Source organism: Lemur catta, chromosome 3 (assembly GCF_020740605.2).
Source record: "Lemur catta isolate mLemCat1 chromosome 3, mLemCat1.pri, whole genome shotgun sequence".
In the NCBI taxonomy this organism is placed as follows: Eukaryota; Metazoa; Chordata; class Mammalia; order Primates; family Lemuridae; genus Lemur; species Lemur catta.
Window position 1 is genome coordinate 8,574,440 of NC_059130.1, and position 16,096 is coordinate 8,590,535.

The window sequence follows — 16,096 nt, forward strand, 5'->3', positions numbered from 1 at the left end:
TATTAACAGATCCAGATGCTCTCATTTGTTTTCATTGTAACTTCATCAGCAAACTCTCCATGCTAAAGCTACTATTTTAAGTGACTCTTTGCAGTAAGTTGTAAGTATTGTTAACTATATTTGTGCAAAATGCAACACAACATCCTTAGTTTTGTAACATGCTAAAGTTGAACAATGAGATATTCTGTGTGGATTTGTCATATCATTCTAAAGTACATTCACTATATGACAGCTGTTAGCAAAAATTTTATCTCTGTGAGAACAGATAATTAAATTTCATGAAGAACAGAACCAGCAACGTGAATTATTGAAAGAAGATTTCTATAGGAATGCATCATTTTTGTGTGATATCATGTCAAATCAAAACCACTTGAATATTTCTTTGCAAGGTAAAACTAAGTCTATATATCATATGTGGAAAAAAATCCAAGCATTTTGGAAAAATGTTATCTGTTTTCAAAACACTTCTTTAAAAGGAAATTTTAGATGAACATTTTCCCCAGTTACCAAAGGTCATTTATGAACAGGATGATATATTCAAATCATTTGAAGAATACGCAGCTGTTACAGATCTATTAGTTGGAGAGTACAATGAAAGGTTCACTGACTTTGAGAATCGTGACATCACATTCAAATTAGCATTTCAGCCGCAACTAGTTGTTATTACCAAGGCACCTAAAGAACTACAGATGGAATTGATTGAGCTCTCAATGGATGACATTGTAAGGTCATTGTTTGATGCTAAGAAGGGTCCCATTGAAATAATAAAAAATGCAGTAGAATATCCGTGCCTTCAGCAATGTGCCCCCAAACTGGTTTCTTTCTTTTCAACTTCTTATTGCTGCAGATCTACATTCTTCTCCCTAACCCAAATAAAGATGCCCTTAAGGTCACAAATGCCTGATACCCATCTAGAGGATCAATGGGAACTGTGGACCTCTGTGCTGCAACTGAATACTCAAATGCTTTCCAACAAAAAGCAGACAAAATCATTAAAACACTAGTTAATTTTAAAATTAACAAATAGTTTTCATTTTTTGAAATTATTAAGCACATTTTAGTTAGATTTTTACAAAATGATGTACATTTTAAGTATATTTCATTGAAGTTTCTTCAATGCAGGCTTATTTGATTACAGCTCAATTAATGTGGCCTTCCAATATGAAAAGGTTCCCCACGTCTGGTATAGAGCATTTCCATCTCCCATTCCCTGCCAATCCCAGTGTACCTAACATTTACCAAATAAATAGGTTTTTATGGTGTTTAATTTTGTTTTACTGGTTTATTTCCTGATGTTTTCCTAGTTCTTGTTCACCAAGATGTATTCTACTTTTTAAACAATTTTTTATATTATATGTATTTATTTAACCTATTTTGAATATTTTTGGAGTAAAGTGGGTAAACAGATTAAATAAAAGGGGGATTTTCAATGGGTTATTTCCAAATGGTTATAAGTTGATATATCTTTAAGAAAAAAGACGATTTCTAAAACAATTGTAAGAGTTCTACAAAAAAATGAATATGTAGGAGGAATATAAGTACTTACAAAACCCAAATTTTTAAAATTATGATCTTTTATGTACCTAACATATGCTAGAAGCATTTATTTTCATTTTTACTGATTTACCCTTTGATCTCAAAATACACAGTTTTTTTTTTCTTTTCCATGAAACATAGGGACATCAAAATATATTTAACATAATGGCTACATTCTTCCATGACAAAGTATGTTGCTTATGATTAATTAATACTTTCTTATAAAGATAATGAATTAACGCTGTTATATTAATTTTAATGGCTTTGTAAAATTTCAAAACATGCTATCTCTGTAATATAACTTCTTTAAAATATCTAGATCAGAATTTAAAAAATGTTTCTGAAAACGTGGTTCCCTATGATGTTTGCTTATATTGATTAATAATAATGAAAACAAAATTATTGCTATGTAACAGGCACTATTCTAATTGTTTGAAATGTAATAACTTATTAAATCTTCATAATAGATTGGTCAGATATGTGCAGTTATTGTCTCCATTTTATAGCCGATAAATTTCTCTGGGCAGCTTAGAGGCTAAACATTCAGCCTCTGGAATCTGCTACTTTCGAGGTAAGCCTTAACACTGACACTGGCTATATGGCCTTAGTCAGGCACTTTTGTTGCCCATTGCTATTTCACTGTGTCCAAACCTAGCAACTTACATGAACGCTCTTTTCTCTCTCTCTTTCTATCCTTCCTCCCCCATGTGGTTTCTCTTCCTCCAGGGATTCCTTGTGTAGCCTGGCTTCATAAAAGTTAATCACACTTTCATGTCTTGAGACATTGATACACATATGCCTCACAACACAATCTTTCCTTGTCTTCCATATTTGACACCATGGCTATCCATCTACCACTGTTTAACCTCCTTAAGGTTTATGTTATTTTAAAAATTCCACTATTTTAAGAAATTATCATTTTCTGAAAAGTAAACTTTCCATTTTGATTCTTTGAATGGAGAAATACCTAATATTTTCATGCTCAAATACCCAAAGTAAATATATTTTATAGTGTGTATTATGAATGCCTACTCTCTGTTGTACTATGCCGTGTAAGTGAAACATTACAGAAATGTATTTACTTAAAAATTAATTAAATAAATCAATATTTATAGATGGCTCAAAATATCACAGTGAAAAGTAAAACAAACAGAAGTTAAAGGAATGAACTGTATTAAAATAATAAGTGTTTCATGGTTATTTCTAATGAAGTAATGGACTAATAGAATCCCAGAGCTAAAAAAAAAAAAAAATATATCACCTTAGGCATGGCCACCTTCATCTAGACCATAAAGTAATGCAAATCAAAGACACCACTGTTCAGCTTTCTGGGCACTGAGTATGTTCTGGACATTAGAGTAAAAGGGCAAGAATATGAAGGAGAAATATTTTACAGATGAGCTGGGAGGAAAATATGGGGTAATTTTGATGCTACAATAGGCCACAAGGTAGACAATGGACAGTGTGGGCCCTCAGCCACTGAAAGGACTGTGCTAGCACCAGGAAAAGAAAACTTTAGCCTCCTTTTAAAGAGCTTTTCCTCAGTCCATGCTTTTTCTCATTTTTAAACTCTTTTATTCCTATCTGTAGAGTCTTTCAAACTCCAGCGTGAGTGGAGTGGTCATCACTAACTTTCTTTAACCACAATTGAAAATAGTATATGAAAATCCTCAGCTTCTGCCTCTGGATATACTTGAAGAAATCCTAAAGGAACATTTACCATCGTTTTTAACTTTTTTATACTTATTTGAAAGGCAACACCAGCTAAACTCTTCATTTCCTTTCCTTTTTTTTCTACATCTGCATTGCTGAGTATGGTTTAAGACAAACTCCTCACCCTACTTCCAAATCTCCCATCTAAAGAAAATGATGTTTGCAATACTCCAATCTGTTGTCTAAAGCTATCAACACTCTTTGAAAAGTAAATTACCCACCCTTGATTTAAACTTATGTTTAAGAAAAACAATAAAATATTAGCTTTCTTTTTTCTTTATTTAAGAATAAATTATATTAATTTAATGTTGCTTTTATTAAAATTGGCAAAGTCAATCCTATTCAAAATTTTATAGGAGTTTACTTATATAGCAAGAGTAGTATCAAGTGACCCTACCTTCTCTGTAGTACCAACTCATACTATTGTCATCTTCTCTTACCTTGTCTGAGATTCCTAATTAGTGAAATTTCATCAGAAGTTTCCTACTATAGTGTCAATTGTTAGCAAGAAGTAAAGAGGAATTTTAAGAGGATCTTCCCTAACATATTAGTGCAAAAGAGTTTACTTTTTAAAAGTTTAATAAAAAGACCCTGCATAGGAAGGTTCTGCCTTGGAAGTAGGTAGTAAAGGTAAGACACATAAAACAAAATGTAACTGTGATGTTCCCTAGCCTACAGGTACAAATTAGGTCACATTAATGCTAAAGCCCAAATTACAACGGCTCCAAGCTCCCATGCTCACGGCTGCATACTTCAATGTGTCCTTTACAAATAGACTACAGGATGCCTCCCACACTCACACTTGAGTTCAAGCTGGCACTTTACTAGCTTAAGCTACTCTGTGCTCTCAGCAGCATTCCTGTCAGTCTCTTCTGAACTCAGGTGACCTTTACCATGCCACCCAGTGCTGTACCAGTGAGAACAGTGTATTCCTACAATTCCACTGGGTCGCCCAAGACACACAGTGTTCTGGTAGATTGTCAGATTATGGCAAACAGAGAATACACCATTCTTTTGTTATGTACCCACACTCAAGAGTGGGCTTGCCTAAGCCTGATCATCCTTAGCACATACAAAAAACCATTTTGTCATCAAGGTATTTGTGTGTAGCTAAAATAACTTGGACTTGGAGGAATTCTAGAATTAGCTTTCTTGCTGATCTCGGAACCACCTAAATCCTTTTTTTGGTCTGGCTTTCTCTACCTCTTTTGTGATGAATTTTCTCTTGCAGGCCCTGTAGGTACCTTGTAGAATTCCTGCTTTCATGGCCGTTAGTTCTTCTTCCCATCTCAAGCTTGCAGACAATGCTTACATATTTGATCTCGGATTGAGGAGATGCAACAAATTATTTTCTCCCTTTAGGAACCTCCATGGAAACCATATAAAGCATTTGATATGAAGAAACATTTGGTTTTAAATTTGAAAGGAGAGATGTTAGCTAACTCCACATGCCTATTTGAGTCCTAACTGCCAGCCATTTCCATAACCATTGGAATGGTTTTTAGATAAAGAAAATGACACCTAGAGCAGCCAAAAATCTTCAGTATTATACACACTAGGTAATGACAGAGTCCAATGTCATCTCCACTCTGCATGATCCCCCTGAATAGATAAATTCACACGAAGGGTAGGGAGTAAAACAAAAACAAGACAGAATTAAGAAGGGGAGGCACATATAAGTTAGTTTTTACAAAAGGGCCAACAATTTATTGTGATGTCAGCTTCTTGTGAATGGGGAAAGAAAACAGCAAATGAAAGAAAAATCATACCAACTTCAGAATTTTTGAAATATACCCATTAAAATAAGTATATCTGACACAAAGTAGAGATATACCTAAAGTTTCCTTTAAAAAATTTTATCTGTATATGATTACAGGTACAATAAAAGAATCACTGTTACTCCAAAACGAGATTTTTAATTCATAATGGTACCTAATCAAAACATTATTAGGGCCAATGTTTGGTTTCTAGGGTACACATGTCAAGATTTCATTCCAAAAGATTGGAAGGAGTATGCATTCCTGACGTTTGTCTTTGCAGCATGGTTATGTGTTATTTCAGTCTTTTTTCCCTCACTCTTTTTCCTGTAGCTTCTAAGTTTTCCTGAGACTGGGTCCATATACTTCTATAGGTACTTCAAAATATTTCTACAAACTCATGTGAAGGAAAAAACAAAGAGTACAAGATTGTGGTCTTCATGCTCATTTTGGCAGGAGGGATGAGAAACATCATTCAAAAAATTGTTTCACAATAAAAATGATGACAAAGCAAGGCCCCTTTCATATAATGGAGACCAAATTTCTGCCATTGGCAATTGCTGAGATCATTAGGAAAGGGACTTAGTGAGTATTTTCTTGAAAGTATTTTCATATATTAGTGGCTACCTTGCCACCTGAGTGCAAATAGCTTCTCTACTCAATAAAATGTAAATTTATGTTGTCTCCTAGAATTGCATTAACTCATTATAATCAGTAGATGATATGCTCATGTGTTGTAGACTGAAAAATAACACCAACACATTTATAGAAGCAAAAGGTCTGATTCTTTTTTACTTTCTAATCAAACTAATTATACATTACAATTTGATTGAGTTATTCTTCTTTCATCCTTCCTTAATGAATCTTTTCTAATCCATAAAGTAAATAATAATTCATGAAATATCTGATTTTAAAACCAACCAAAATAACTAAGGAAAGGAAAATAAATACATGTAAATCCTTATTCAGACATTATTTGCATGCACATTTATAAACCCAACTATTTATGTATAATATGCTAAATGTCTATGTACAAATATAAATGCAAGAATGGATACAATTATATGGCTATCAACCAGTAAAACATTCAGTGCACATTATACTTTGTGGAATATATTTTGCCTGGATGAGTTGAGACAGATTGTATAATAAAATGAACATGGCAAAAGTGGGTTTTAAGTCAGGAAACAGAACAGTAAAGCAATTTCCTGACTTATTTAAATGCTTTCAAAGAAAAATGTCATTACATACTTGAGTTACACTGGCATATAATTACATGAGCATCACAAATAACAATGTCTTACTAAGAAAAACAGAACTTATTACAGAAAAATTATTTTCCATCATAAATCTTCATTTTAAACTTGGGTAAATACACACAAAAGATGTTTGCATATTATCAAAATTAACTCTTGTCATTAAATTATCAATTATTATTATTTTAAAAAGTTAATTCTAATTACATTTAAACAAATTTTCCTAGTCTCAGTAATATTGTTTATTAAATATAAAATATTTAATATGTTGTTTACTTAAAGTTAATCCAATTGATATATTTTAAATTATGATAATTATAAAGAAAGTAGTGAAAACACAGGTTATATTTTAAAAAGTATCTTTGTTCTTTGTATTAAAATTAGATATTTGTTGTAATTCCAATAAATCTGTTCTATAGTTATAAATAATTTAAGGTATAAAAAATCATAAATGAATATTGTTCCCACCCTAATGATGATGAAGATCCAGATATTCTACAAAATATAACTTTGAGTGCCTAGGGAGTTGAGGTAACAATGGTAACCAAATGAAGTAAATTCTTAAAGGTGACAAAACCACCTGAATAGAGACAGAATATATTAATTGTTTTATCCTTTAGCAGAGTATGGAAGAAGTGGGATACAGTCATGAAAGTGGCTAAGAGGAAAATAATTGAAATTTTAATGAATTCTTAAAGACCATTGCAAGACAGTCTATCAGTTCGTTGGGAATTAATACTCTGAATCCAAAAATCCTTGGGAGACCCAGGAGACCAAAGGAGTCAACATCCAATCACCAGCTCTTTTCCATTGGTCTCTACTGGGTTTTACAAGAAAGACTGTGAGTAGGGCAAAGACATAGGGAAGCTCCCCTCACTGTTGCACAGAATCTTCTTTCATATGAAGCAAAAGCCATTTGGCACTAGAGAAGTAAAAAGAAACCCTCTTTCCTCTAGTCCAAAACAAAGATTCACTGCTGTTGGCAAAGTAATAGAAGTAAAACTCATCTGCTGTAAAAGTTGGCTGCTGCTACTAGAAGAGAAATAGAAGAAAACACTATCTGCCAATGTTGGAAAGATAGAAAACTCACATTGGACCAGGACCTTCCATGGAAACAAAGTAAATGTCCAAGAATGCTGAGGGAGAAACAGGATACGGACTTATACCAGATATAGGGCAGAGCTTAGCTGCCACTGGAGCAGGAGGGTGGGACACAGGAATACTGAGAAAGTCCCATCACTGATACTAAGACTAGAGAACCAGCTCCCAACTTCCACCCTCTCCATGAGCCTTGAACAGAGTAACAAGTAACAGCAATAGACTCTTGTGGAAAGATGAAAGTGAAGAGAGAGTCCCACAAGGTACATGTGTGCAAGGTCTGCCAAAAGCTGAAAGTGGAACATGGAGCAGATAAACTAAGAAAAACCTTCTAGGGCTCCAAGACTCACACTATGAGCAAGGTAGCACAAGCTCACCACTGAGATACACTGTTTATAATTATAGCAACAACAAAACTCAGACCGAGTTCAGCTACTTACATTGCTTTTGACCTCCACAAAATGCCCTGACAGGAGTAGAGGCATTTCTGCATATGAATACAATCTACCTTTGCCTCTAATACTGCTACACTCAACATCTAGCATTCAGTCAAGGAATGTACTATGAGGCACACAAAACAACAGCAACAACAGAAGTGACCCACTGTCAAGAGAGGGGGAAAAAATAAAAGAGTCAACAGAAAGATACACAGACATGTCTTGGAAGTTGAAACTATCAGGGAAATATTTTTAAATAAATATATAAATTTGGTAAAGATACTAATAGAAAAAGTGACTAACATGTATGAACAGTGGTGAATTTCAGCAGGCAGATTCAATGAAAACTATGAAAAAAGATGAGATGGAAATGTCAACAAAAAGAAACTCACATGGTATTAGAGATGAAAAGTCCCTTCAATGAACTTAGAAGCAGACTAGACAAAGCAGAGAAAGCATTGAATAGAACTGAAAATAGATCAATGAAAACTGTACAAACTGAACACAGAGAAAAAAGGGAGTTGAAAAACCAGAAAGTGTCTTTCTATATCTGTAAGATGATATCAAAGGTCTAAAATACATGTAATTGGAGTCCCAGTAGAAGAAGAAATAGGTAACAGGTAAAGAAATATTTGAATAGATAATAGTGAGGATTTTCCAAAATTAGTTAAAAGGAAAAAAGATCACACAAATCTAAGAATCTCAGGGAACTCCAAGCAGTAAAAATACAAAGAAAAACACAAATATGCTAAAATCCAATGGAAAAGAAAATCTTGAAGAGAAAAATTAAATATTACTTATGAAGAAACAAAATTAACATCATCAGACATCTCATCAAAAACTAAGTAGCATTTTGAATGTACTAATATTAAAAGAAAAAATAAGGTGACAACTTTACATAATGAATGATATTAATAAAACTATTAACCTATAATTATATACCTAGAAAGTAAACCTTTCAGAAATGAAGGAAAAATAAAGACTTTTTCAGAAAAATAGAAAACAAGACAATTTGTTTTCATCAGATATGAAATACAGGAATTGGTAAAAGTGTTTTTCAGGGAAAAAACAATATGACAGATGGAAGTTTGGATCTAAACAAAGAAATAACAAAATCAAGAAATGATAAAAATGTGGGAAGATATAAAAATATATTCTTATTTTAATAACTTTAAATGGTAACTATATGAAGACAAACATAATTTAGAAGCACACAGAAATAGAGTATATAGGAATAAAAGCACAAAAGGTTGGAGGGGCAATCGAAAGTATACTCTCATAACTGAGATAACTTAAAGATGGGCACTGTAATTGCTGAAGAAATGTTTTTAAATGGTGTAACCAATAAGAAAGTAGTAATGATAAAAAAGAAACATAAAGATTACTAATTTGACATATAATTTCCACTCTGGCATGTCAAAAGCCTAGAGGTCATCACCACCACGTTTAAGAAAAGAAAAATCTAGACAAATTGAAATTCAGTGACTTTTCTTGAACTGAGGGTACACAGCTAACAGCCACCCTAAAATCTAGAGATGCAGGTGTGTCCATAGAGTCACAGCCAAGATTTGCTTATTTGAAACTGAAGATGCTAGAACATCTTAATTTCCATGAATTGCAGGTGGCTGAGTGTGACCCTTGTGGGAGTGAGAAACTCCTAAGGGCTGCAGGCTTAGGGGTTCCCATTATTTCAAGGAAGCTCCACGGGTTGTCAATGTGAAGATCTGGGAAATACATCATCATGGCTCTGATGGATAGAGGGAAAGCAATCCATGAACTAAAGAAATGATCAAGGAAAACAAGGGGAATGTCAATATCCAGTATCAGGTAGGATAGGGAGAGCTTCACTATAGTTTTTATAGACCAAAAATAAGAAAGGAACATTATAAAAAAACTTATGCTAATAAATTTGATAATTAAGTTAAATGAGCAAATTTCTGGAAATTTAAAATCTATCAAAGATCAATAAAAAATAACCTGAATAGTTCAGTATCTGTTAAAACAATTGAATAAGTCAATTAAAATTCTAATTTGAAAAATTTCCCTCAAAGAAAACCCTAGTCCCGGATGACTTCACTGGTGAATTCTACCAAATATTTAAGGGAGGAGGACAATTCTACAAAGACTCTTCCAGAAAACAGAAGTATAGGTAATACTTCCTAACTCATTTTATGAGGCCAGTTTTATCTTAAAATCAAGCCAAAGATATTACAAGAAAAGAAAACAATAGACCAATATGTCCCATGAACACAGAAACAAATTCCTTAGCAAAATATTAATGGATTAATCCAACAAGTTGAATCCTAGGAATGCAAGGTTGATCCAAAATTCATAAATCAATCAATATAAACCATCACATAACAAATAAGGAAAACATACACTAATGTGAATACATTCAGAAAAAGTCTTAAACAAAATGAACCAGCCATGCATGTAAAAACAAAACTATCAGAAAACTAGAAATATGAAAAAATTTCCTCAACTGGGTATAAAACCTATACCTAATCTCGTACTTGATAGCGTGAAAAAGAATTGCTGAATTATCTTCCCCTATGATCATATTCATCAATTTACTGGAAGTATTAGCGCAATCAGGGAAGAAAGGGGAACGCAAGTCATATAGATTGAAATAGAAAAAGTAAAACTATAATAAATTGAAGACACTATGATCATACAGATAGACATTTGCAAGGAGTCTGCAAATAAACTACTAGAACTAATAAGTGAGTTTAGTGAGGTTACAGGATACAATGTCAATGTAAAAGCTTAATTGTGTTCTTTCATACTAGCAATAAGCATTTGGAATTGAAATTTAAAAATTTGGCTTACAATAGCATCAAAAATTAAGAAATAATTTGTTATAATATTAACAAAATATGTGAAAAACCAATATAGTGAAAACTGCAAAACAGGACTGAGAGAAATTAATGAAGGTTTAATTAAATGGAGAGCTATATCATGTTTATGGATTGAAAGATCCAATAGTGTTAAGATGTCAATATCCTCTGGCTTGACCTATAGATTCAAACTAACTCCAATCGTATTTTATGATTGCATTTATGCAAATAAGCAAATCAAGTTATATTTTTAGAAGTTTGTGTTAGAAGTCACCACAGTGGTGACTGTGTGCTTATAGTGATTGAAATAAAGAACAAGGCAGGCACCTGTTGCTGTTTACATTAATATATTTGCTTTGGGAAAATGCAGCGTCTGACCTTAAAATTTGTGAATATTTCTCTATGTATATTATTCTTTTCAAAAATCTTCTTTAAAAATGAAAGAAAAATATCAGGAAGAAGGAAAGAAGGCTAGTGGTAATTATTTCATAAGATATTTGATTAACAAAAGCAGAATGTGACACAGAACTATTAGAGCTGAAAGCAAAATTGGCAACAGCCCTTCCATCTCTGTCTAATTTGATCTATAAGACAAAAGAAACCTGCAGTGTTTTGCTAAAATCACGCCTGGAAGAATAAAACTAAAATCGTATCTTCCAAATATGTGATGTTCTTGTTATCACGGCTATTCAAAATAATATTTAGATTATCAACGACTAGCACAGTGCATAGAATTCCTTAATCCCAATATTTAAAATTATTCTTACTCTAATTCTGGACATGCCACAGACTTGTGAATCACCTAGACAATCCTTTAAATCATTCTTTGCTTCAAGCTGATGTCCCTGGGGTTTGCCTTTTAGAATTAAGTAGGGATAAATGTCAGAGATTTGGTCATATTTAGAATTCTTTAATAGTCTGCATCTACTTAAAGGCAGATGGAGTACTTCAGCCTGGATGCCTACATAGTTCGTCAAGAATTAAGGCCATGCAAAGAGTGTCTTGATGCCCAAATCTATAATATTTTTCAAATTCTGTTCCTACCTTGGACATAATTATTTCCAAATATTTGTTCTGATCATAAGAAAAGTTTTTAAAAAGTGGAATTAAACTTGAGAGATTCAACTTAAATCAGGCCTTATCCTTTGTAATAAACAGGTGGTAATAAAGAAGAGTAAGTAGACATTAAAAAGAGGAAAAATACCATGGGGCAATCTTTAAGAGATATTTAACATGGATTACTTAGATTCTAGTACAAAATTGTGATAGTTCATTTTTAATGCCCTATGGTAAGCAGATTTGTCACCATTATTTTAATTTAGTCCTGAGAAACATTTTTTTAAACAACACAAAAATGATCTCAGTTCAAGTTTTAGGGCATAGAGCTTGAAGTACAAATAATGCCACTAAAAGAATAATTAGCTACAGTAAGAAACATATAAAACTTGAAAATTTTCATTTTTAAGTATTTCATTAAAATTTGATGCAGAATAAATATAGGTAGGACTTAGTATCTCTGATAGATGCAGTGGAGAGAGGAGGTATTTTTCTCTTGTCTCCACCCTCTTTCTCAAACAGTACTCCCTTTTAACCAAAAAGAAAGAATATTAACAATGATTATATCAATTCCAAGTAATTGGCCAAAGATGAGTTAAAGGAGGTGGAGCCATCTGTATTCTGATCCAGCCTGGAAACAAGCTTTTGGTGTCACTTGGCAGAAGATTACACAACTGCTATTTTAATCTATAACTATGGGCAAATTATTAAAACCTTCTGTGCCTCATTTTCCTAATCTTTAAAATGGGGATAAAAATAACGTTACTAAGGAGATTGCAACAGATAAAGTGCTAAGCACAGTAATTGCCAGATAACAAGCATCCAATATTAGATATTATTACTACTACTCCTTAAGGTTTAAGCATAAAATCTTTAGCCAGTTTATTAAAAGCAGATTTTGATGACTTAGCCTAACTAATAATCATGTGATTCCTGGATTCTTCATTTGTCACTGTTCAAGGTTGTAAACATGTCTCTTAAACCCTTGATAGAGAGGAGAGTAATTACTCTGGTAGGATTTGGGTATTTCTAGTTTTCTTAGGCAAATATCTATCAGTATCTTAAATATTACCAAATCCCCAAAAGAGGCAGTATGTATAGCAGGGCCATAAAGCTTTATGGTCTGGACTGTACTAAAATTTCTTAGCTAGTGCACTTAGGAACATTTCTTATCATATCAGTATCACTATCTCCCATTCTTTTTTGTAAAATGCACATGAAACAGTGCCTGCCTCATAGGTTTCTGACAGCACTTACAACAGAGTCTGGATACTAATAAATACTCACAAATGTAAGCTAGTTTCCTTAATATCAGTTCCAGCAAGAGATTTTGACATGTAAAATGGTAGATAGATTAATTTATGTCTACTAAAATTAGAAATAAAAATCTAAACAAGAATATAGTTCCCCCAGAACTGAGAGTTAAAAATTGTTGGTGATGAAAGAATCCATACGATCCTCACTCTTTTGGCAAGTTTAACAATGGCCATAACAGCATTGATACATCTATTGGGAGTTCTGCAAAGTAGTTTCCAAGGTTTGAAATATTAATAATTTCCAAATACACCTGTGCCTAGAAACACCAGGAAATGCATGCTTGTGCCCTAGACTATTTACAGCACACAGTGAAACAAAATACGATACTGATCTTGCCGAAGTCTTCTCATGCAAAATACACTAAAGCCAGAACCTTCAGATAGCCCCATGATGTCCTAGAGAGAAGGTGATAGAGATACATTCTAAGTTTCTTTACACACACACACATCGATTTTTTTTTCTTAATTTTTAATTTTTTTGTTTGAGCATATTATGGGGGTAAAAATGTTTAGGTTACATAAATTGCCTTTGCCCCACCCGAGTCAGAGCTTCAACCATGTCCATTCCCCAGACAGTGCACACTGCACCCATTAGGTGTGAATATACCCATTCCCCCCTCCCACCTCCACCTGCCCGACACCCGGTGAATATTACTACTATATGTGCACTTAAGTGTCAGTCAGTTAAGTCAGTTAATACCAATTTGATGGTGAGTACATATGATGCTTGTTCTTCCATTTTATGTTTTAACTTACATAAAATAGCTATGGTATGTGGTGCACAGTAGCTACTTAGTAAATATTTGGTGAGTGTATAAATGAGTGAGTAAGGAATGATTTTTCCGATAAATTGTTGATGAATCTTGTGTTCACATTTCTTTTTGAAGTATAATAAATTTTTAGTTGCTTCGACATAGCTTTAGGGCTTCTCCTTTATTTTGATGATTTATAACTTATAACAACAATGAATTAATTAGCAATTGGATGTGTATAATTAAAGTTCTATCTTAATATTCTTGAGACATGAGAATATTTTTCATTGTGTTTCTGCTATGCTCAAACTTATTGATCACATTAGTTGCTGCTTATTTTAGTAGAAAAAAGCCAAAATAAAATGTGCATGTATTCTTGCCCACCATGATTTCTTTGTCCTAAGAATCTTTTCCTGCATGCATGTTATAATTAGGCTAATTAATTGGTTAATTTTTTTGGAGACAGGGTCACACTCTGTGACCCAGGCTGCAGTGCAGTGACATGATCATAGCTCACAGCACCCTCTAACTGCTGGGCTCAAGTGATCCTCTTGCTTCAACTTCCTTAGTAGCTAGGACGACAGGTACCACCACCACAACAGGTTTTGTTGTTGTTGTTGTTTTAATTTTTTGTAGAGACAGGGTCTCCCTTGTTGCTTAGGCAGGTCTCATACTCCTGGCCTCAAGAGTTCCCTCCTGCCTCAGCCTTCCAAAGTGCTGGGATTATAGGCACGAGCCACTGCACCTGGCTGGTTAATTAAAATTTTTTACTAGTACTTCAAGTAATATTCGAAGAAAGTACTTGTTAGGACGTTGATATTCTATTAGATATCTTATGGCTTTTCAGGGCACAGAGCCTTCAAATTTATGTAGACTATAGCTAATTCATTCAAAAAACATCCTGGAGTTCATACTTCATGCCATGTACTGAGTTGATGGCAGAGCAGAAAACAAGGCAAACTCTGTCCCTGCCCTTATCCTAAGATTCTCTTCCTACCCTGTTGTTCAGAACCCTGTTTCCTAACCAACCTGGACATCTTAATTCTTGGTCACTGCCAATGTATTTCTCCTATACTTTTTAATATTTTTTAGGTAGTAGTAATATAAATAAATTCCAGCTAAAAAGGCTAAAAAGAAGTCTCATAAAATCTACAAAAGTATATTTACTCAGGTTTCAAAAACAGGTGAAACTACAGCCTGGAAATGAGAAAACTCTTGCTTTCTCTTTACTGTGTTCTAATGAGGGATATCAACCTATTATCCTCTAAATTTATGATCGATATTTTAAAAGTTAAAAACTCTGAACAAATACTCTAACTGCTTTATTTTTGAAAATATACATCTGAATTGCTTTCCTGACAGGTATACTTACCTATGTTTACTGTATTAGTTTTCAAAGTGGAAATTTAAATATATTTCAAATGCATACTTGATCTTCTCTAACACTACATTACCTGTGTTTAAAATACATGCTAGTTGCCATATCGATATCTAAATGTCTCTTTCGTTTTTAATTTGTATTATATACTTATGAATATAAGGGTTTCCTTTATCCAAGGACCCCAAAACATTTTCTGAAAGATTACGTATGTGTGTGCATATGGGGGGAGGGAGGGTTGATCTTGTGTCATGCCCACATGTGAAAAAGAAAACATTAAAGTGATATGTGAAGAACTGTTATGGTCAACTTTACTTCTTGCACAGATATTTTAGTAGATAGAAAAAGTCACGTTTCAAAAAAATTGAATCTTTACTTTTATTCTTACAATACTTGTGCTAGTCAAGGCTCTCTAGAACTAATAGGAGATAGGTAGATGCTAGACAGATAAAAATACTGATTTAAAATAAAGAAGTGGCTTATGCAATTATGGAGGCTGAGAATCCCCATGATCTGCTATATGCAAGCTGGAGACCCAGGAAAGCCTTTGGTATAGTTGCTGTTTGAGTTTGAAAGCCTGAAAACCAGGCACAGAGATGATTTATGTCTCAGTCTGAGGGCAAGAAAAAACAGATATCTCAGATCAAACAGTCAGGCAGAGAGAATAGAATTTTCTTTCTTGTGCCAATTTGTTCCCCTCAAGGGGTTGGATCATGTTCACCCACATTAGGGAGGGCAATCTGCTTTACTCCATCAGCAGATTCAAATGCTAGTTTTTTCCCAGAAACACCCTCATAGACACACACAGAAATAACGTCTAACCAAATATCTGGGCACTCCATGACCCAGTCAAGTTGACAAATAAAACTAACCATCACAGCACTCCTCTACAAATTGTTATCTTTCTTCTTTCTTAGCACAGATAAGTTCATGTGGAGAAAGATATGGCCACCACAGTCT